This window comes from Coregonus clupeaformis, chromosome 5 (assembly GCF_020615455.1).
Source record: "Coregonus clupeaformis isolate EN_2021a chromosome 5, ASM2061545v1, whole genome shotgun sequence".
In the NCBI taxonomy this organism is placed as follows: domain Eukaryota; kingdom Metazoa; phylum Chordata; class Actinopteri; order Salmoniformes; family Salmonidae; genus Coregonus; species Coregonus clupeaformis.
The window spans coordinates 1,901,717-1,925,113 of record NC_059196.1 but is presented as its reverse complement, the minus strand read 5'-3'; the positions used below and the strand labels follow the sequence as shown (position 1 = coordinate 1,925,113).

The 23,397-nt window shown below is 44.7% G+C and overlaps 1 protein-coding gene across 3 annotated transcripts in view; it reads right to left on the bottom strand.

Moving 5' to 3' along the window:
• The window catches only part of LOC121558353 (galactosylgalactosylxylosylprotein 3-beta-glucuronosyltransferase 1), a 114,255-nt gene extending 92,332 nt beyond the window's left edge, over positions 1–21,923 (bottom strand). For all 3 annotated transcript variants that reach the window (XM_041871754.2, XM_041871770.2, XM_041871761.2), the window contains exon 1: positions 21,379–21,923. The gene's annotated coding sequence lies outside the window, so the exon portion shown is untranslated. The remainder of the gene's footprint in view (positions 1–21,378) is intronic.
• Positions 21,924–23,397: the final 1,474 nt, after the last annotated feature.

Here is a 23,397-nt window from a genome sequence, read left to right as displayed (position 1 = left end):
CCACTGAAGGCCTAGGTCCAATAGCCACAGTTCGCAACTGTCTGTATGTATCTTGTCACTGGGGTATTTCTGTGTGTCTCTGGCTCTGGCTCGCCAGGGTCTCTCTATAGGGGAGGAGGCTTCTGTACGAGGCCATTGTAGAGAGCGTGATTTGTTTTCACTCTTTATTGTATTTAAAGGTCATCGGCTTGTTTCCCTCCATCCATTCTGTCAGAAAATGGAGCCTAAATCTTTATTAAATCTGAAGGATTTATGACATGGCCCTTGGCTTTTGTCCATGGTGTTATTGAGGGATGTGTGTGTTTTCCAGGGCTTATTGTGGTCTTCTGTTGCCATTATTACCGTTTAATCTGAGCAATCGCAGCAATGTTTTAAAAAGAACATGATGTGTGTTAATGATCTACAAGCCTTCTAGGTGCTCATAGTGCTCCCTCTTTACACAATATATGTCTGCAAAGGGTTTTAGAACTCAACGCAGAATGCAAAGCTTACTGTACGTATAGTATGGGACAGAGACAATGAAAGCTGCCCATGTTAGATAACCTCATCAAGACCATAGAACAGAACAGGCTGTCTTTGTCGATTCGTTAAGGGATCCTCTCAGCTAGCCTCCACACTAACCTACTGTATTACACTGTCAGCCAGTGGAGTCTAGTCCTGCACGTTGCAGCCTATATTCTTCTCTGAGCTCCCCGTTGGGAGGAGCACCCCACAGCCTGCGACACAAGCTGTGAGACTACCACCTAAATTATAGGTTGAGGTAATTCTGTAAGAAGGAAAGATGGGTGCAACATAAATATTGTTCTGTTATGTCACTGTTGGAGTAATACTCGGGCAGTAGACTGCTGTGGATAGAGGAGAAAACACAGCCATGCTACCGCGCTATCCTCTTCTCTCCCAGGTAGGCAGAATAGAGTGTGACAGCTGTCTTGTTTTGTATGCTTTGTACAAAATAATAAAATGCAGGACGACAGGATCTTTATAAACGTAGCTCTTTATTAACTAGCTATAGCTGGCATGTTCATGTGTCTCCGGCCATGATCATCTTGAAGATGACCTCACCACCTGGGTGGTCTTAACCAATCATAGCGCAGCATGATACGACGGTAGAATGCATCCAATTACAATTCAGTATGCTGACACATATGAATATTACATCCCCCTTTAAAAAAAAGAACATTTAAGTGTTTCTTTTGAATACATGCTCTGTAGTTTGAACTCGAGGTAAGTAATCATTTATACTGCACCAACTGCATCAACATAACAGACTCTGAAACAATGATTCAGCATACTGTTACTTCTAGAACAAATATTTCTCAGTAACTCAGCTTTTCACTGTAGCATCTCAACATTTCAAACAAATACAATACCAAAGCATTTCAAGTTAACTTTTCAATAACAAGTTTACAGTCCGGAACTCTTTTAGGGCAGCGATCCGCCTACACCCTTTGACATTTCACAGGTCTAGGACAGCTCTAGGCTTGACCTCTCTTCCTGACCTTGTGTGATATGAAGCCGAGTATGCTTCTGTGTCAGTCAACAGTTATTGTGGTGTTGCAGGTAAGTATGGTGTATGTTGTGTTGTGTGTGTGTTTAGTCCATCACGTTCTCTTTCAGGGGAACAGTTCATCTCATCAGTGTGTTGTTCTTTTGTGTTCAGTAGGTGATGACGATTGCGGCGGTACACCGCTCCTTCTGCGGTGCGAACGAGATATGAACGTTCAGTGTCAGCTGGTTGCATGATGATTGCTGGCTTCCAGTAGCCATGCTCCTGGATTCTAACTGACTCTCTGTCGTTCAATGGTGGCAGTGGTCCAGCTGACCTGTCGTAGTATCGCTTTTGGTGTTGTTGTCTCTGTACACGTTTTGCATGCATTTCCTTGTAGCTGACGACCTCAGGTTGCAGCTGCTGGTTGGTGCTGGGAAGGATTGAGCGAAGTCTGCGGCTCATCAACAGCTAGGCTGGTGTTTTGAAGTTGTCAACTGGAGTGTTGCGGTATTCAAGGAGCCTGAGGTAGGGGTCTCTCTTGTCTGCTTTTGCTTTGTCCATGAGTGATTTAGCAATCTGCACAGATTTTTCAGCAAGGCCATTACTTTGAGGGTAATGTGGGCTTGTGGTGACGTGTGTGAACTCCCATGCTTTTGTGAAGGATTCAAACTAATTTGATTTGTAACAGGGGCCATTGTCAGATATTAAAGTCTCTACAATGCCATGCCTGGCAAAGGCTGCTTTCAGCTTGTGTATCACAGCTGCAGATGTGCTGCTGTGAAGCTTGTCAAGTTCGAAGTATCTGCTGTAGTAGTCCACTGTTATAATGTAGTCCTCGTTGTTCCAGGTGAACAGATCGGTTGCCACGACCTGCCAGTGTCGGTCTGGGACACGGTGAGGTAACATTGGCTCTTTGGTGTTTGAGGGGCATCGTTCAAGACAGGTGGGGCATTTACCAACCATGTCCTCTATTTGTTTGCACATTCCGGGCCAAAACAAAATGTCCCGTGCTCTCTGTTTGCACTTTTCCATGCCCATGTGTCCAGCATGGATCTTTGTCAAAATCTCTTCTCTGAGACTGGTAGGAATGATGATTTTCTCTCCTTTGAAAATGATTCTGATGATCTGTGATAGTTCGTCACGATGGTTCCAGAACTCTGAGATGCTCTGAGGGCATTTTCTCTTCTCCTCAGGCCATCCTGACTGTATGACCTTCCTCAGCTGTGTGAGTTGTGTGTCTTTTTATTCTGCTCGGATCTCCTTCAGTTTTGTGTCACTAACTGGTAAGTTGCTGTACACAGTGTGCACCTGCATGTACATGCCTTCACTGAGGCTGCTGTCCTTGTAAGTAAGAAACTTCCTGGAGAGTGTGTCTGCGACAGGGATGTCTTTGCCTGGACGGCGAGTGATTGTGAAGTCGTATTTTTGTAGTTGAAGGATAATTCTCTATAGCCTTGGCGGGGCTGCGGCTAACGGTTTCCTCATGATTGACTCGAGGGGCTTGTGGTCTGATACCACAATGACTAGTCGTCCATAGACATACTGATGGAAACGCTTACATCCGAACAGAATGGCGTACAGCTCCTTTTCGATTTGAGCGTAGTTGATTTCACAGTCTGTTAGAGATTTGGAAGCGTAGCCGATGGGTTTTCCTTCTTGCAGTAACTCTGAACCTAGTCCATACTTCGACGTGTCCACCTGGAGTCTGAGCTCTTTGTTGGGGTTGTAGTAGGCAAGGATTAGTCCTGGTTCTCTCGTGATCAAGTCTTTCACTTTCTGGAAAGCGATGTTGTGTTGCTTGTCCCAGAGGAACTCACTGGACTGCTTTAGCAGCTGACACAGGGGTGCATTAGCATTGGAGAGGCTGGGTGCGAACTTGGCTAAGTAGTTGACCATGCCAAGCACTGTTTCCAGCTCTGCGCGGTTCTTTGGTGGCTCCATTTCCTTTATGGCTGAGATCTTCTGCGGATCTGGCTTTATTCCATTCGCTGTGAGAAAATGTCCGAAGTAGCTGACCTCTGTAGCGCCGACTGTGCTCTTCTCGGGGTTGAGCCGGACTCCTCTTTCGCGGGACCTTTGCAGCATTGCGCTGAGGTTTCTGTCGTGTTCCTCTTTGGTTTGACCATAGACAAGGATGTCGTCCACAATTGCCACAACTCCGTCGAGGCCTTCGTACACCTCGTCGATCTTTCGCTGAAACTCGTCTTGGGCTGAGATAATCCCAAAAGGCAGGCGACGGAAACTGTAGCGTCCAAACGGTGTGTTGAACGTTGTGAGCTTAGATGACTCTTCTGTGAGCTTGATGACTCTTCTGTGAGCTTCTGTGAGCCCAGTAGCCTGATCTGGCGTCCAGGACACTGAAGTAGCGTGCGCCCGCTAACTTGTGTGTGATGCCATCTAGCGTCGGTAAGGGGTAATGGGGGTGTTTGATAGCCTTGTTCAAATCTCTTGGGTCGAGACATACTCTGAGCTTGCCTGTGCGTGGTTTCTCCACCACCACTAACGCGTTGACCCAATCCGTCGGTTCTGTAACCTTGGTGACGATGTCAGATTGCTCCATGCTCCAACTCTTTCTTCAGACGGGCGCGGAGAGCAAGTGGAATCTTTCTCGGTGGGTAGACCACAGGGGTTGCGTCTGGGTCAAGGTGAATGGTACATTCTCCTGGGAATAGTCCTATTCCTGTAAAAACATCAGCAAACTCCTCCATGACATTCTCTATCTCTACTGGTAATGTCACTGATAAAACTAGCTTGATGAGGTCCATGTCTAAACATGCTTTAAGACCTACCACTGCAGGTGCTCGAGTGTCAACAATGTAAAAGTCCAACATCATGTCACTTTCCTTGTATTTGCATTTGAAAGTGCATGTGCCTTTTACTGGGAGCTGTTCACCACCATAACCAGTCAGTCTGCGCGTGGTGGGCTGTAGCTCGCACTCAGATGTCAAGCGTCGGTACTTATTCAGAGGAATAATGTTTACTTGTGCACCAGTGTCTAGTTTGAATTTTAGCTCTGTGCCTTGTGTTCATATCTCAATGTCAGCAAAGGCTTGCTCTGTCTCTGATGTCTGACTTTTCTGTGTCACTGAATCAAGAAACAGTTCATCAGCATTTGATTCTTTGATTGACATTTCATCTTCACTCACTGTATGTACTGTTTTTCCATGGTAAGCTCTGCACACTTTTGCAAAGTGATTCCATTTTCCACATTTAGTACACTGTTTGCCTTTAGCTGGGCAATTTCCCTGTTCGCCATGCACTTTGTATCCACAATATCCACATGTTATAGGGCGTTTGGAGTCTGTGTCGCTCTGTTTTGGAGTTCTGTCTCTCTCCGTTCTAAAACATGCTCTCTGGGCACCGGAGGTGTGCTTTGATGTCTGCCTGACTGCGTGCACTGCTTGTTCACGTGATGCACTCGTGCTGCCGCCCGAAATGGTTTTCATCTGAACCTGTGCTAGCTCGTGAGATCTGGCTATGTCGATAGCTTTGTCCAGCGGTAGCTCAGACCCAACATTCAAAAGTTTCTCTCTCACTCGCAGTGAGTGTATTCCAAATACAATATGGTCCCTGACCATCTCATCCTTGTTTGCATAATCACAGTCTTTCACAAGCAAACACAGCTCAGTGACAAACTGTTCAAACGATTCGCTTGTACTTTCTCATGGGGCTGCACTTATTACTCTGCCCATAGCTACTCACCTATTACGCATGTGTTTATGAAGGTGACACCTCTGAATCAATGTTCTCCTCTCCTCTCCTCTCCTCTCCTCTCCTCTCCTCTCCTCTCCTCTCCTCTCCTCTCCTCTCCTCTCCCCTCCTCTCCCCTCCTAACACAACCCCACAGCCCCAAGGGTAGATCCAAGTGCAAACACAAAATCAGCATAATGAGATTATGCATAAATTACCTGGCTGCCGAAAGCCATTAATAAAAAGGTGAGACGTATGAATGGATCAGCCTCATTGGCTGCAGTGGTAAACAATATCCAGCGAGCTTGGCCAGCGTTAGTGGGGGGACGAATCACACCTGAGAAGGAAGCGTGAGTGATCATGCCGTACAGTACACTGGCCCTACATGGAGGGGTAATATTTGGCAGCTGAGCTGAAAATGCTCTGGTCTGGCCCCCGCAGCAGCAGTAACAACAGCAGTAACAACAGCAGTAACAGCAGCAGTAACTACAGCAGTAACTACAGCAGTAACTGCAGCAGTAACAGCAGCAGTAACAACAGCAGTAACTACAGCAGTAACAACAGCAGTAACTACAGCAGTAACTGCAGCAGTAACTACAGCAGTAACAACAACAGTAACTACAGCAGTAACTGCAGCAGTAACTACAGCAGTAACAACAACAGTAACTACAGCAGTAACTACAGCAGTAACAACAGCAGTAACTACAGCAGTAACTACAGCAGTAACTACAGCAGTAACAACAGCAGTAACTACAGCAGTAACAACAGCAGTAACAACAGCAGTAACAACAGCAGTAACAACAGCAGTAATAGCAGCAGTAACAGCAGCAGTAACAGTAACAGCTATGGACCATACCACTCCGCAGGGATACTCTCTGGAGGTAAAGGGCTTTCTGGAGGGGGGAGAGGGGGAGAGGGTAAGAAGGCAGGGAGAGAAGGGAGAAAGGGGATGGAGGAGATGGAGGGGATGAAGGGAGATAGGGAGAGAAGGGAAATAGGGAGAGAGGGGAGGAGGAGGGAGGAGTGTACAATAGCGTAGACTAGGGCTGACCCCAATTAGTCGACTGGTTGACCGAGATGTTTTTAGTCGAGCAGTAGCAAACATATGAACTAATCCATTGCGGAGGCCTAGACTAAAAGCCAATTTATGCTTGATTTCAAAATGTGGTCTGGGGCTCCATCTGTGTGACGCAATTGCGGAGCCTCCTGAGGCATGCAGAGGCCAAATTGAGCTCCATGCTGCATCACCATGCTCCTCCCAAATGTTGTAACAATGCGGAGGGCTCTGTATAGCTCCAATCGATCAGTCGAAAGAACAGACGACTTTCGGCTGACCAAGATTGTTTTTAGTCTGGGACAGCCCTACAGAAGACAAACACAAGAAGCAAGCATAATGCCCCATGGAGCATAATCTAAGACACCACAACATCCTCCTACAGCTCTAGGCCTGACAGGTTGAGTACAATTTATTATGCGTTTGCTTTTCAGCTGTTTATTAAAAGGCCAGTGGAGACTGGTGGTGGTCAGGCCAGAGAAGTAGTGGAGAGTGGGGCAAAAGAATCCCTCCTTCCCTCCCTCTCTCCATCCATCCCTCGCTCCATCCCTCCCTGATGTCGGTGTGTAACTGGTGGTGGCAGCTCTGAGAGAATGAATAATGTAGCACAAAGGGGTCTGGCCACGCTGGCGTCACTCTGGGAACAATCGCTGTGGTTAATATTCATTGCATGGAGATTTGCAGGGTAAAGGGAGAGCCCCTATGAATCACTTTACACTCGGCTTCCGCACAGCAAAACTCTGTAATCTGAATGTAAAGGTGGCAGACGCCATGCCACTGGTGGCAAGTCTGCCCTGGTTTTACTGTTGCCCAGTCTGGGAGAGGATGGATGCAGACTGAGGGGAGAGTTTCTCTCTCTGAGAAATGGGACAGGTGTGTTTGTGTGAAGAGTGCAACGCTATGCTCTCCTAGCTCCTTTCCACACATTGCCTCAGGCTGGTTAAGCTCCCTGAATCTGCTGAAAACCCTACTGTGTTCAAACAGCAAAACAACATGTCTTGAGCTGACATCAAAAGAGTTGTGCATTTCAACCAGTGGAACAAGGTTGAAGAGTCATATCAGTGCAGTCAGAATGAAAGTAGATGGTCTTTACAAGCAGCCACATGCTGGCCTTACTTTTCCTTAGCTCTTTTAAAACTTTCTGGCAGAGTTTTGGCTACAGTGGCTAGGTCTTTTCTCCTCTAACCCCGGCCTGTCATTCATACCCAATGCGCATGGCGGTGATATAAATGTTAACCCATGAGTTATGGCTGACCATTCAGGGCAAGCGTGGCCAAATGTGTATTTCGTACCATCAGCATTCTACACTGTGTACTGTAGGTCCCACCGGGTACTGTGTGACACAGAATCCAATGACAGGCCCTGTTCAATAAATTAGATCTGGATGCTATTTGCTGACACAGTTGGACTGGAGCAGGAGCTAAATATGTCAGAGAGAGAGAAAGAGAGAGCATGGTAAGAGCACACTGTCACCAGGGTGAGAGAACAGCTGGGTGTTGGGCTGCCTCATGCCAGGAAACAACATGGATATGCCAGGTGCTGACACCATATCATGTACATGTACAGTTTCACTGTAGTTTGGACTAAAATGCATCAGTTTGAATGCTATGTCCAAGTATGGGATAGGAACACTGATATGCCAGTGACAAGTCAAAATACTATTTTACCATAATCCTTCAAGTTATTACATATTATATCATGGCATTTTTTAATACTTGTTTCTGATTGGCTTGAAGGGCATTCTAGAGCGTGCATTATTTCCCTATAACGCACGGTATATTTGCACAGTAGAATTTAATGGCTATAGTTAATTCTTACAAGTTTGAGCTGCTTTTGCAAGCAGAAGTCGAATTGAAAACATTATTGGCATTGTTGAATTCGATTTTCATAATAGCAAGTTAGGACTGATGGTTTGGTTAGCTAAACTAGCAAGTCTGTTTGTTTGGTTACCAAGGCAACTATTGTAGCTATCTAGGAAACTCTAGCTACATCAGTGGGTGTTGAACACATTTATAGCTGTAAATGTGTTCAATTATAGCCGTGGTATAAAATACATAAAAAACTCGGGGCTCTATGCGTTCTCTGGATAATAATGCAACTCTGTGAAAGGTTAGTTCCACTCCACTAGCACGTTGTGGAACTCACCTTCCTCGTCGTTCAATATTTTCCAGAGAACGCATAGCCCCTAATTGATTATCCCTTACTTAACCAATCCATATTTTTTCTAGTGCCCTTCTTTTCCTTTCAACAGTGGCCTGTAGTGGCTTGTTCAACATGACATCTACATGCCTGATGTCATGATGGGTGTCAGCATATTTGGACTGGACATGTCTGAACTTCCAAGGAAACTTGGTTGATCCAGCTTGACACATGCATATGGACTTCGGACAGTGTCCCAGACTGGGGTAATTAAAGCCACATCGAGCTGTATTTTCCAATGAGAGCACTGGGAGCCTCTGTTAATAGTAATAGAATATTACCCTGCAGCACAATCCTCGCTCTAATTTAATGATTTTTACATTTAGCTATTGCACCCAGCAAGCTTATTACTGCTTGCCTTCTGCCCAGACCATCCTAGTGCTGCCAATGTTAAATAAAATGGGGGAGGGGTTAGAGTCCATCTCGTTAACTGAGGCATGGGCATCTTATTAGCATAATAGGCTAAACATGCTGCCCGTTGTCCTGATTATATCTGGAATGTAGGACAGAACATCAGACAATGGTTTTCTGTTTACAGAGTGGGGGAGGTGCTGGATGTGTTAGTAGGGGACACCGGGGCACAAAGTAACACGGGCACAAAGTAATAACTAAATAACTCAAATAAGAAACCACTTAGAAAGCTGTTATTCAATGTGCTAATGCTTGATTAGTTTATCTACATGCCTAGGAAGTTTTGCGTAAATCATTTTTTGTTTTATAAAATGTTTTAATAAGATCACGCCGAGTTCTAAATGTTCTTGCTGTCTCTTTTTTTAAAATTATTGACCTGTGGAACATTCCCCATGTATTTCATCATATATCATTTTTATCAGCAACAAGCGATCTTTTGATTGGTATAGTTGATTACAATACTTATTGTATTTTCTCGCAAGTCTCAGATTAGACTCAGACTTGAAATGGGGGTACATTGTAACATTTGTTCAAATTAAAGCCTTACCTAAAACTCTATGATATTTTATATGGTATTTAGACACATTCACATAATGATATAACATGTCAGTTCTTAACATGAAGTTTGCCAGTACCTTAGAAAAATGAATAAAGTCATGTTCATCCTTTTGAATGCTAAAAGTATCTTATGTAAATATATACATTTTGGCTACTCCATTTTAGGTCAATATGACATGCCTAAAATATCAAATGAAAATATTATATTTTGCCCATATGTGACTCTTTTCAGGAAATTAGGCTTGTGTCGCCGGTCACTACTTCACAGGAAAGCCATTTGAACATATACTTTTTTATCAAAATGCGTTTCTTGGCAGAAATGCCTTCTGGAACATGGGAACTTTCATGTGCCTTAATTACAAACTTATATGCCATCTGTAAATACGAATAAAGTTGTTAAATTATGAGCCTAGTTGGTTTAGCCACAAAAAAGACAGCATCCTTCCCGCTAGCCATGATTGGCTGAGATAATGAGTGGGCTGGACATGCCGAGAGATGAGTTCGGATTGGTCTGCCAAATAGCACGGCCCAATTCTCATCGACGGGGCTGTAGTGGAACAGGTTGAGAGCTTCAAGTTCCTTGGTGTCCACATCACCAACGAACTATCATGGTCCAAAAACACCAAGACAGTCGTGAAGAGGGCACGACAAAGCCTATTCCCCCTCTGGAGACTGAAAAGATTCGGCATGGGTCCTCAGATCCTCAAAAAATTCTACAGCTGCACCATCGAGAGCATCCTGACTGGTTGCATCACCGCCTTGTATGGCAACTGCTTGGCCTCCGACCTCAAGGCACTACAGAGGGTAGTGCGTACGGCCCAGTACATCACTGGGGCCAAGCTTCCTGCCATCCAGGTCCTCTATACCAGGCGGTGTCAGAGGAAGGCCCTCAAAATTGTCAAAGACTCCAGCCACCCTAGTCATAGACTGTTCTCTCTGCTACCGCACGGCAAGCGGTACCGGAGTGCCAAGCCTAGGTCCAAAAGACTTCTCAACAGCTTCTACCCCCAAGCCATAAGACTCCTGAACAGCTAATCATGGCTACCCTGACTATTTGCACTGCCCCCCCACCCCATCTTTTTACGCTGCTGCTACTCTGTTAATTATTTATGCATAGTCACTTTAACTCTACCCACATGTACATATTACTTCAACTACCTCAACTAGCCGGTGCCCCCGCACATTGACTCTGCACCGGTACCCCCCTGTATATATAGCCTCACTACTGTTATTTTATTTTACTTCTGCTCTTTTTTTCTCAACACTTTTTTGTTGTTGTTTAATTTTACTTTTTTATTAAAAATAAATGCACTGTTGGTTAAGGGCTGTAAGTAAGCATTTCACTGTAATGTCTGCACCTGTTGTATTCGGCGCATGTGGCCAATAAAATTTGATTGGATTTGATTTTATTCTGTCTATTTGAGCTGGTCAGTATGTGTAGGTAATCCTGTCTAACGCAGCTTTAAAACATTTTTATTGCGTAGTTAAACTGCATAAGTGTTGCTCTCCACTTTCTGGAGGACCAAGTTTTTAAATAAGTGTAATTAGAGTATGATAGCTAAGGAGATGTAGAAAGCACCTGTCTCCGGATTACATCTTCAAACTAAGAGCCATTTGCTTTGCTGGTTAAAGCCTAACGTTAGCTAGCTAACATTGAACCTGGTTGGTTAGCTACCTGCAGATTAATGCAGGGTAGTAACGTCATGAGCTGTTGGGATTATGGTTCATTCTTTAGCTAGCTAGCTAGCTACATGTCTTAACAAAAGACTCCACTATGCAGGTATCTATTTCAATAGAATGTCACTGCGACAACTGTTGATAGACATAGCTGGTAAATTCGCTCTGACTATCTACTCCGATTTCAGAGTAAGGGTAAGATAGTCTAGCTACATTTTCAGATATTACAGATATTCAGATATTACACATTTCTAATTTTGACCTTAAAGTGGTTTCATTTCAAGTTAAAATGTACTGTTAGCTAGCAAACGTTAGCTGGCTGGCTCACTAGCTAACGTTACGTGCATGATCTTATTATTCGTATCTCAGAGCCATTTGCTTTGCTAGTTTTAGCATAATGTTAGCTAGCTAACATTGAACCTGGTTTGTTAGCTACCTGCAGATTCATGCAAGGTAGTAACGTCATGAGTTGGGATTATGATTCATTGTTTACCTACCTAGCTAGTTTCATGTCTTAACAAAAGACTCAACTATGCAAGTAACCACTTCGGGTGTGTTCGTAAATTCAGTCTGAGTATGCCAGAGTGCAGAATAACTGATGAATTTACGAAAGCTCAACACCTGTTGAATATATATATATATATATATATATATATATATATATATATATATATATATATATATATATTTATTCAGTGTGGAGAATAAGTATTTGATACACTGCCGATTTTGCAGGTTTTCCTACTTACAAAGCATGTAGAGGTCTGTCATTTTTATCATAGGTACACTTAAACTGTGAGAGACGGAATCTAAAACAAAAATCCAGAAAATCACATTGTATGATTTTTAAGTAATTAATTTGCATTTTATTGCATGACATAAGTATTAGATTACCTACCAACCAGTAAGAATTCCGGCTCTCACAGACCTGTTAGTTTTTCTTTAAGAAGCCCTCCTGTTCTCCACTCATTACCTGTATTAACTGCACCTGTTTGAACTCGTTACCTGTATAAAAGACACCTGTCCACACACTCAATCAAACAGACTCCAACCTCTCCACAATGGCCAAGACCAGAGAGCTGTATAAAATTGTAGACCTGCACAAGGCTGGGATGGGCTACAGGACAATAGGCAAGCAGCTTGGTGAGAAGGCAACAACTGTTGGCGCAATTATTAGAAAATGGAAGAAGTTCAAGATGACGGTCAATCAACCTCGGTCTGGGGCTCCATGCAAGATCTCACCTCGTGGGGCATCAATGATCATGATGAAGATGAGGGATCAGCCCAGAACTACAGGGGAGGACCTGGTCAATGACCTGAAGAGAGCTGGGACCACAGTCTCAAAGAAAACTATTAGTAACACACTACGCCGTCATGGATTAAAATCCTGCAGCGCACACAAGGTCCCCCTGCTCAAGCCAGCGCATGTCCAGGCCCGTCTGAAGTTTGCCAATGACCCTCTGGATGATCCAGAGGAGGAATAGGAGAAGGTCATGTGGTCTGATGAGACAAAAATATAGCTTTTTGGTTGAGTACAACCCCAAGAACACCATCCCAACCGTGAAGCATGGAGGTGGAAACATCATTCTTTGGGGATGCTTTTCTGCAAAGGGGACAGGACGACTGCACCGTATTGAGGGGAGGATGGATGGGGACATGTATCGCGAGATCTTGTCCAACAACCTCCTTCCCTCAGTAAGAGCATTGAAGATGGGTCGTGGCTGGGTCTTCCAGCATGACAACGACCCGAAACACACAGCCAGGGCAACCAAGGAGTGGCTCCGTAAGAAGCATCTCAAGGTCCTGGAGTGGCCTAGCCAGTCTCCAGTTTTAAATCAGAGCAGTTTTCAATTTTTACCCCTCATTTTTACCATTGAAGACCGTGTTACAATTAACCCCGAGGCCTGTTATCCGAACCTCTCCTTGTCCCAGTCTGTAATCCCCACATGTTTTGAGAGAACTGGAAGGAATGGCAGCCAAAGGAGGTGTTGGCTTTGGGGATGACCAGTGAGATATACCTGCTGGAGAGCATACTACGGGTGGGTGTTGCTATGGTGACCAATGAGCTAAGATAAGGCGGGATTTGCCTAAAAGTGATTTATAGATGACCTGGAGCCAGTGGGTTTGGCGACGAATATGTAGTAAGGGCCAGCCAACGAGAGAGTACAGGTCACAATGGTGGGTAGTATATGGGGCTTTGGTGACAAAACGGATGGCACTGTGATAGACTACATCCAATTTGCTGAGTTGAGTGTTGGAAGCTATTTTGTAAATGACCGCCGAAGTCAAGGATCGGTAGGATAGTCAGTTTTACGAGGGCATGTTTAGCAGCATGAGTGAAGGAGGCTTTGTTGCGAAACAGGAAGCCGTTTCTAGATTTAACTTTGGATTGGAGATACTTAATGTGAGTCTGGAAGGAGAGTTTACGGTCTAACCAGACACCTAGGTATTTGTAGTTGTCCACATATTCTAAATCAGACCCGCCGAGAGTAGTGATTCTAGTCGGGCGGGCGGGTGCAGGCAGCGTTCGATTGAAGAGCATGCATTTAGTTTTCCTAGCGTTTAAGAGCAGTTGGAGGCCACAGAAGGAGTGTTGTATGGCATTGAAGCTCGTTTGGAGGTTTGTTAACACAGTGTCCAATGAAGGGCCATATGTATACAAAATGGTGTCATCTGCGTAGAGGTGGATCTGAGAGTCACCAGCAGCAAGAGCGACATCATTGATATACACGGAGAATAGAGTTGGCCCGAGAATTGAACCCTGTGGCACCCCCATAGAAACTGCCAGAGGTCCAGACAACAGGCCCTCCGATTTGACACATTGAGCTCTATCTGAAAAGTAGCTGGTGAACCAGGCGAGGCAGTCGGTTGAGAAACCAAGGCTATTTAGTCTGCCAATAAGAATGCGGTGATTGACAGAGTCAAAAGCCTTGGCCAGGTCAATGAAGGCGGCTGCACAGTACTGCAAGTTGCAGCGGAGGGTGCAGAGCTGGTGGCCGGGGTAGGGGTAGCCAGGTGGAAAGCATGGCCAGCAGTAGCAAAATGCTTATTGAAATTCTCGATTATCGTAGATTTATCGGTGGTGACAGTGTTTCCTAGCCTCAGTGCAGTGGGTAGCTGGGAGGAGGTGTTTTTATTCTCCATGGACTTTACAGTGTCCCAAAACTTTTTGAAAAAGCTAGCCTTTGCTTTCCTAACTGATTGTGAATATTGGTTCCTGACTTCCCTGAAAAGTTGCATATCGTGGGGGCTGTTCGATGCTAATGCAGTACGCCACAGGATGTTTTTGTACTGACAGTCAAGTCTGGGGTGAACCAGGGGCTATATCTGTTCTTACTTCTGAGCTTTTTGAATGGGGCATGCTTATTTAAGATGGAGAGGAAAGCACTTTTGAAGAACATCCAGGCATCCTCTACTGACGGAATGAGGTCAATATCCATCCAGGATACCCGGGCCAGGTCAATTAGAAATGCCTGCTCGCTGAAGTGTTTTAGGGAGCGTTTGACAGTGATGAGGGGTGGTCGTTTGACCGCGGACCCATTACGGACGCAGGCAATGAGGCAGTGATCACTGAGATCCTGGTTGAAGACAGCGGAGGTGTATTTAGAGGGTAAATTAGTCAGGATGATATCTATGAGGGTGCCCATGTTTACGTATTTAGGGTTGTACCTGGTAGGTTTCTTGATAATTTGTGTGAGATTGAGAGCATCTAGTTTAGATTGTAGGACGGCCGGGGTGTTAAGCATATCCCAGTTTAGGTCACCAAGCAGTACGAACTCTGAGGATAGATAGGGGCAAGCAATTCACATATGGTGTCCAGGGCACAACTGGGGGCTGAGGGGGTGCTGTAGCAAGCAGCAACAGTGAGAGACTTATTTCTGGAAAGGTGGATTTTTAGAAGTAGAAGCTCAAACTGTTTGGGCACAGACCTGGATAGTATGATAGAGCTCTGCAGGCTATCTCTACCGTAGATTGCAACTCCACCACCTTTGGCAGTTCTATCTAGAAGGAAAATGTTGTAGTTTCGGGATGGAAATTTCAGAATCTTTGGTGGCCTTCCTAAGCCAGGATTCAGACACTGCTAGAACATCAGGGTTGGCAGAGTGTGCTAACGCAGTGAATAACTCAAACTTGGGGAGGAGACTTCTGATGTTAACATGCAAGAAACCAAGGCTTTTACGGTTACAGAAGTCAACAAATGATAGCGCCTGGGGAGTAGGAGTGATACTGGGGGCTACAGGGCCTGGGTTAACCTCTACATCACCAGAGGAACAGAGGAGGAATAGAATAAGTATACGGCTAAAGCTTTAAGAACTGGTCTTCTAGTGCGTTGGGTACAGAGAATAAACGGGGCAGATTTCCGGGCGTTGTAGAATAGATTCAGGGCATTATGTACAGACAAGGATATGGAAGGATATGAGTACAGTGGAGGTACACCTAAGCATTGGGTAACGATGAAAGAGATAGTATCACTGGAGGTACCGATTGAGCCGGTCTCCGCGTGTATGGGGGTGGGACAATGAAGCTATCTGAGGCAGGTTGAGCGGGACTGGGGGCTTTACAGTGAAATAGTACAATAACAACTAACCCAAATAGCAATTGGCTAGGCATATTGACATGGGAGAGAGGCATAACGCAATCACAGGTGTTATTCGAGAGGGCTAAGACAACAACTGGTAATGGCGACGAAAGTTTGGGCTGAGGCTAAACAGATAAACAGGATGGAGTACCGTGTAAAGGAACAGTCCAGCGGGCATCAGATGTGTAGCTGAGTGATCATAAGGTCCAGTGAACAGCAATAGGTAAGTCTGGGAGCAGTTCGTAGGCTGCTACAGCACAGGCGAGCAGGAGGCATGGCTGTTGATTGCGCGTGCTAGCAGGCCGGCGCTAGCAGATGGATCTTCATGCTCGTCGCAACGGGAAGCCTGTTGAAACCACATCAGACGATTACGTCGGCAGACCAGTCGTGATGGATCGGCGGGGCTCCGTGTCGACACTAGGAGGTCCCGTCCGGTTGACAGAGAGGTGGATAGCCGGGAGATGGGCCTGGTTCGAGGCTAGCTCAAGGCTAACTGGTGCTAGCTTTGGGACATCCATTCGGTTGCAGCTAGCTAGTTGTGATGATCCGGTGTTAAGATCCAGTGAATATTGCCGGTGTCAGTAAACGTTGGCAAAGAAGCGTAATTAAATTGTTGCCAGCAGCACAGTTACAGTCACTAATGCTCTAGATAACATGAAAACAGCCTAACCAGCTTTGCTAGGGTGAGTAAAATTGTCAGTTGGGTGTTCTCTCATTTGTGCCGGAAGTAGCTAGCAAGCTAGCCAATGTTAGCCAGTTAGCTTGTGTGCTTGACTGCCGTTGTGAGGTCAGAACGCTCGGATCTACACTACTCATCAGCCAGAGCATCCAGTGTACGCTCTGAACGCTCCAAGAGGGAAACGAGATGGGTGGTGCTAAAGCTTAAGAGGGTGTGAACGATGCTGAATGGGTGAAGACAACGAAGAGCTCTCCAGTACCTACAAAAACATTCAAAGGCCATTTTCTCAAAAGTGAGATTACAAGTTAATAAACTTTCAAAGCAGAATTACTTTCCCATTGTTCCTCAAATGCAGCGTATTATATACCATTTTGTAGCTCTGTGTCTCTGCTTTTATCCAAAGTAAAAAACACCAATTAAAATGTTGCTACATAAGACCGAATCAAGGCGGTCGGTCACATATAATGTATTTTCATCCAAATCTCAGTTATAAATCAGAGCAGTTTTCAATTATTACCCCTCATTTTTACCATTGAAGACCGTGTTACAATTAACCCCAAGGCCTGTTATCCGAACCTCTCCTTGTCCCAGTCTGTAATCCCCACATGTTTTAAGATGACCACAATCATCCCCATTCCTAAGAACTCTAAGGCTTCATGCCACAATGATTACCACCCTGTAGCACTCACTTCTGTAATCATGTAGTACTTTGAGAGGCTGGTTATGGCACACATTAACTCCACCATCTCAGCCACCCTAGACCCACTCCAATTTGCATACTGCCCCAACAGATCCATAGATGACGCAATCTCAATTGCTCTCCACACTGCCCTCACCCACCTAGATAAGAGGAATACCTATGCTGTTCATTGACTACAGCTCAGCGTTCAACACCATTATCCCCTCCAAGCTCCTCACCAAGCTTAGGACTCTGGGTCTGAACACCTCCCTCTGCAACTGGATCCTGGACTTCCTGACGGGCCGACCCCAGGGTGTGAGGGTAGGCAACATCACCTCCACTGCGCTGACCCTTAACACAGGGGCCCCACAGGGGTGTGTGCTTAGGACCCTCCTATACTCCCTGTGCACCCAATACTGTGTGGCCACGCACGACTCCAGCACCAATATCAAGTTCGTTGACGTCACGACAGTGGTAGGACTGATCACCGGTGACGATTAGTCAGCCTACAGGGAGGAGGTCAGTGACCTGGCAGTGTGGTGCCGGAGCAACAACTTCTCCCTCAACGTCAGCAAGACCAAGGAGCTGATCGTGGACTACAGGAAACAGGGGGACGAGCACGCCCCCATCCACATCGACGGGGTGGCAGTGGAGCAGGTAGACAGCTTCAAGTTCCTCAGTGTCCAAATCAATAAAGACTTAAAATGGTCCAAACACACACACACAGTCGTGAAGAAGGCGCGACAGTGCCTCATCCCCCTCAGGAGGTTGAAAAAATTTGGCATGGGCCCTCAAGTCCTGAAAAGGTTCTACAGCTGTACCATTGAGAGCATATTGACTGGCTGCATCACTGCTTGGTATGGCAATAGCACCGCCCTCGATCGCATGGCGCTACAGAGGGATATGCGGACAGCCTAGTACATCACTGGGGCCAAGCTCCCTGCCATCCAGGACCTCTATATCAGGCGGTGTGAAAAGAAGGCCCGGAAAATCGTAAAAAAAAAACAACCACCCAAGCTATAGACTATTTTCTCTGCTGCCGCATGGCAAGAGGTACCGGTGCATCAAGTCTGACACCAACAGGCTCTTGAACAGCTTCTATCCCCAAGCAATACGACTGATAAATAGCTAACAAAATAGCTAGTTTGCCTTGTATCTTTATTTACCTTTTATTTCAATATTTTGCACTGTCTCTATTCACACTCACAGGGCCTTACACACTCACAACCCCACTGTCACTCAAACACACACACAAACACTCACTACATAATTTCTCCCTCGCACATAATATGCACATACATTTATACTGACTCTACACACCCACACACCCACTCACATGCAAGCTGCTGCTACTCTGTTTATCTTATATACTGTTGCCTAGTCACCTTACCCCTATACATATCTAGTATCCCTGCATATGTAAATATGGTATTGGAACTGACTTTTTAAATATTTCCTGTATATAGTAGGCTTACTTACTTATTTTATTGTGTATTTCATATTTCTTATTCTTATTTCTCGTGTGCCTTTTTCTAGTAATACGTTGTTATTGATTATTGTATTGTGGGTTTTGAGTTTGCACGAAAGGCATTTCACTGTACTTGTGCATGTGACATTAAACTTGGGTGGGGGGGCATTTTACTTCTGCCACTTTCGGTTGAATTGTAAACGACTGGTATGGCCTATAAATGTTTTTGCAGTGTGTAATGGTAGCTAAGATATGTATGTTGTTTGTATAAAAATATTATGAATCTACCTAAAATATTATTTTTTTTAAAAGCAAAAGCCTAAAAGTGTTACTTTGTGCCCCGGTCTCCACCACACATCCACTGTGTTAGTACATAAGCGACTGTTAGTACAGTGTTAATAAACTGACACCTGTGTCTGACAAGGGAGCAAACACAGAAACTGCATCATAGCCCAAGGAGTCTCAAGGGTAGAGTACCTGTCGAAAATGAGAAAATACGGCCCACTCTCCAGAAATAACCTATGTTTGGCTTAAGTCTGTTTTTCTAAGCCAATGCCCTTTTTGTTTCTTTGGACACACTTGTTATTTCTTGTTAGAGGTGGTGAAGGGTTCCCCTGAGTCGCCAGGGAAACTGTGCTGCCTGACGGTCCAGGGTTCAGAAAACAAGCAGTGCATTCTTCCTCTTAGTGTGTTTGTGTACTGTCTGTACACTCACTGTGTAATTGCATACTGTACTGTGATAATGTACACAGTCCTCAATGGGAAATACAATTTTACATACAGTGGGGAAAAAAAGTATTTAGTCAGCCACCAATTGTGCAAGTTCTCCCACTTAAAAAGATGAGAGAGGCCTGTAATTTTCATCATAGGTACACGTCAACTATGACAGACAAATTGAGGAAACAAAATCCAGAAAATCACATTGTAGGATTTTTTATGAATTTATTTGCAAATTATGGTGGAAAATAAGTATTTGGTCAATAACAAAAGTTTCTCAATACTTTGTTATATACCCTTTGTTGTCAATGACACAGGTCAAACATTTTCTGTAAGTCTTCACAAGGTTTTCACACACTGTTGCTGGTATTTTGGCCCATTCCTCCATGCAGATCTCCTCTAGAGTAGTGATGTTTTGGGGCTGTCGCTGGGCAACACGGACTTTCAACTCCCTCCAAAGATTTTCTATGGGATTGAGATCTGGAGACTGGCTAGGCCACTCCAGGACCTTGAAATACTTCTTACGAAGCCAATCCTTCGTTGCCCGGGCGGTGTGTTTGGGATCATTGTCATGCTGAAAGACCCAGCCACGTTTCATCTTCAATGCCCTTGCTGATGGAAGGAGGTTTTCACTCAAAATCTCACGATACATGGCCCCATTCATTCTTTCCTTTACACGGATCAGTCGTCCTGGTCCCTTTGCAGAAAAACAGCCCCAAAGCATGATGTTTCCACCCCCATGCTTCACAGTAGGTATGGTGTTCTTTGGATGCAACTCAGCATTCTTTGTCCTCCAAACACGACGAGTTGAGTTTTTACCAAAAAGTTCTATTTTGGTTTCATCTGACCATATGACATTCTCCCAATCCTCTTCTGGATCATCCAAATGCACTCTAGCAAACTTCAGACGGGCCTGGACATGTACTGGCTGAAGCAGGGGGACACGTCTTGCACTGCAGGATTTGAGTCCCTGGCGGCGTAGTGTGTTACTGATGGTAGGCTTTGTTACTTTGGTCCCAGCTCTCTGCAGGTCATTCACTAGGTCCCCCCATGTGGTTCTGGGATTTTTGCTCACCGTTCTTGTGATAATTTTGACCCCACGGGGTGAGATCTTGCGTGGAGCCCCAGATCGAGGGAGATTATCAGTGGTCTTGTATGTCTTCCATTTCCTAATAATTGCTCCCACAGTTGATTTCTTCAAACCAAGCTGCTTACCTATTACAGATTCAGTCTTCCCAGCCTGGTGCAGGTCTACAATTTTGTTTCTGGTGTCCTTTGACAGCTCTTTGGTCTTGGCCATAGTGGAGTTTGGAGTGTGACTGTTTGAGGTTGTGGACAGGTGTCTTTTATACTGATAACAAGTTCAAACAGGTGCCATTAATACAGGTAACGAGTGGAGGACAGAGGAGCCTCTTAAAGAAGAAGTTACAGGTCTGTGAGAGCCAGAAATCTTGCTTGTTTGTAGGTGACCAAATACTTATTTTCCACCATAATTTGCAAATAAATTCATAAAAAATCCTACAATGTGATTTTCTGGATTTTTTTTCCTCAATTTGTCTGTCATAGTTGACGTGTACCTATGATGAAAATTACAGGCCTCTCTCATGTTTTTAAGTGGGAGAACTTGCACAATTGGTGGCTGACTAAATACTTTTTTCCCCCACTGTACATATGTAACAAATAATATACATCGTAATAGAAATGCTAGACCACCAATTTAAAAGACACACTACAACAAATCTTTTTAGTCTAATTGTTAGTTTGATGACGGTAGCCGATGAAAACTCTCTATGTGCTCTTGCTGTCTCCTGCTATTTGAGCAGGAAGGAACATGATTATGGGGATTATCAGTGATTCCTCATGTCAGTCAGTCACTCAGTCAGGCCACCATCAGATTCCCTGCTCCTTCACACTGCCTGCATGGCTCTGTAGTCTACTGCATACAATACGCATGGCTTAAATCTCCAACACTTCCACAATGCTGCTACAGCTACACACGTACAGGGACTCAGGACAGATAGCAATCTTCCCTCATGTTAGGATCTTTATCAGCATTAAAAATTTTTAGTCTTCATGATTATAATGTCTCTGTTTGTGTTCCTGCTCCAAGCACCTCTTTGCATTTCTACTGAAGGGTTTAATCAGGCATGGAGAGAGAGAGACATAAATATTATTTACCTTATCCGTAGACTTCAGTGACGGACTGCTATTCCTACCACATGCTGCGGAAGGACTCCCATTCATTATCAAAATCCTGCTTTTGTCCCTGCTTGTTGTGTCTCTTTCTGCTTCTCTGTGTGCCTTGTCATAGACAGAGGCAGCATTCAGAGCATCCCTTTATTTTATCCCGCTGTGGCAGCTGACACTGGTAGTCAAGCCTTGGATGATGGATGGAGAAAAGAGGGGAAATAAAAGACAGAGCAGGAGAATTTCCCAGCCTTAATTTTCTTTCCTTCACTCCTCAGCTCAGACTCACACACAGATGCACACGAATGAGGGGGGATGTCAGAGAGAGACGGCGATGTGTTTTGCTCCGTGGTCGTCCTTTTCCTCCTCTCTATATCTGTCCCTCCCTCCCTCTCTCTTCCTCTCTCTCTGTCTATCTCTGTCTCTGTTGCCGTGACTCGCCGGTTGTCACAGAGGCAGGCTGTGCTGTGCTGTCGTAACGGGGGAGATGGCTCTTCGCGTGGAGAGACATCTGTGAATGTGTTTATGTGGGACTAAAGTAGCCTCTTAGCCAAGGCAGAGACCCCCTCCCCTTATAGAGATGGTCTCGCTAATGGCATGTACCATTAAGGCTCAGAGCAGGGTGGGCTGCAGCAGAGAGATAGAGGGAACAGGGAGGGTGGGAAAGAGAGAGGTAGGCAGAGAAAGAAGGGAAACATGGTGAGCTGAGCGTAGTCCTCATCTATTCCCACCTCACTCCTTTCTGGAACCTTTATCCTTTTCCTCTAATTTCTTTTTGACCTTTTTACCTTTTACATGAGAGGATCCTTGTTATGCACACTGTTTCTCTGTGAGTGATCCAGCCAGTTAACCACACTGCATGTAATTCCCCCTTCCACTACTGAAGGCTGTTTTATCACACAGCCCCCAACCCCCTTTTCACCCTGCTAAATGTATGACCTCATTTTCAGAATTCCCCATCCCCAATATATCTGTGGACCATTTTTGGAAATGCTCAGAATTATTGTGTAGCAGAACATATGTATTATTTCTGGAAGAACTGTAAATGTGTTGCAAATAAAGCATACATACACGCATGACTGACTGCACAATCAAACGTACACACACAAACACACACACACACACATGGGTGCCAGCACACACCTACCATGTCCTACCACACTGACATAATTTCCTGTCACAACGTCATTTCCTGTCACGAACTCCTGTCACGAACTCAGAATTGTTATTTTGTTTTATTTTGTTCATATGTTTTTGTGTCAACACCTGCTAACAACTAGCCAGCTAGCTAGCTAGCTAGATTGCAGTGGAGCCCCCTTCGCCTGGAATAGCTAACAAACGTTTCCAGCGCTGTAGAAGCTGTGTTTATTACACTCTTATCTGAGACAATATTGACAATCCGGAGTTCCAATGCGGCAATTATTTTTTTTTATTTTTTATTTTTTTCTGGGGGTAGATCAGCTTAATATTGCAGATAGATTGTAACTTCTATCAATGTAATTGACTGAATCACTTCCAATCCCCCATGTTTTTTATATATATACAGTGGGGAAAAAAAGTATTTAGTCAGCCACCAATTGTGCAAGTTCTCCCACTTAAAAAGATGAGAGAGGCCTGTAATTTTCATCATAGGTACACGTCAACTATGACAGACAAATTGAGGAAAAAAATCCAGAAAATCACATTGTAGGATTTTTTATGAATTTATTTGCAAAATATGGTGGAAAATAAGTATTTGGTCAATAACAAAAGTTTCTCAATACTTTGTTATATACCCTTTGTTGTCAATGACACAGGTCAAACATTTTCTGTAAGTCTTCACAAGGTTTTCACACACTGTTGCTGGTATTTTGGCCCATTCCTCCATGCAGATCTCCTCTAGAGTAGTGATGTTTTGGGGCTGTCGCTGGGCAACACGGACTTTCAACTCCCTCCAAAGATTTTCTATGGGATTGAGATCTGGAGACTGGCTAGGCCACTCCAGGACCTTGAAATACTTCTTACGAAGCC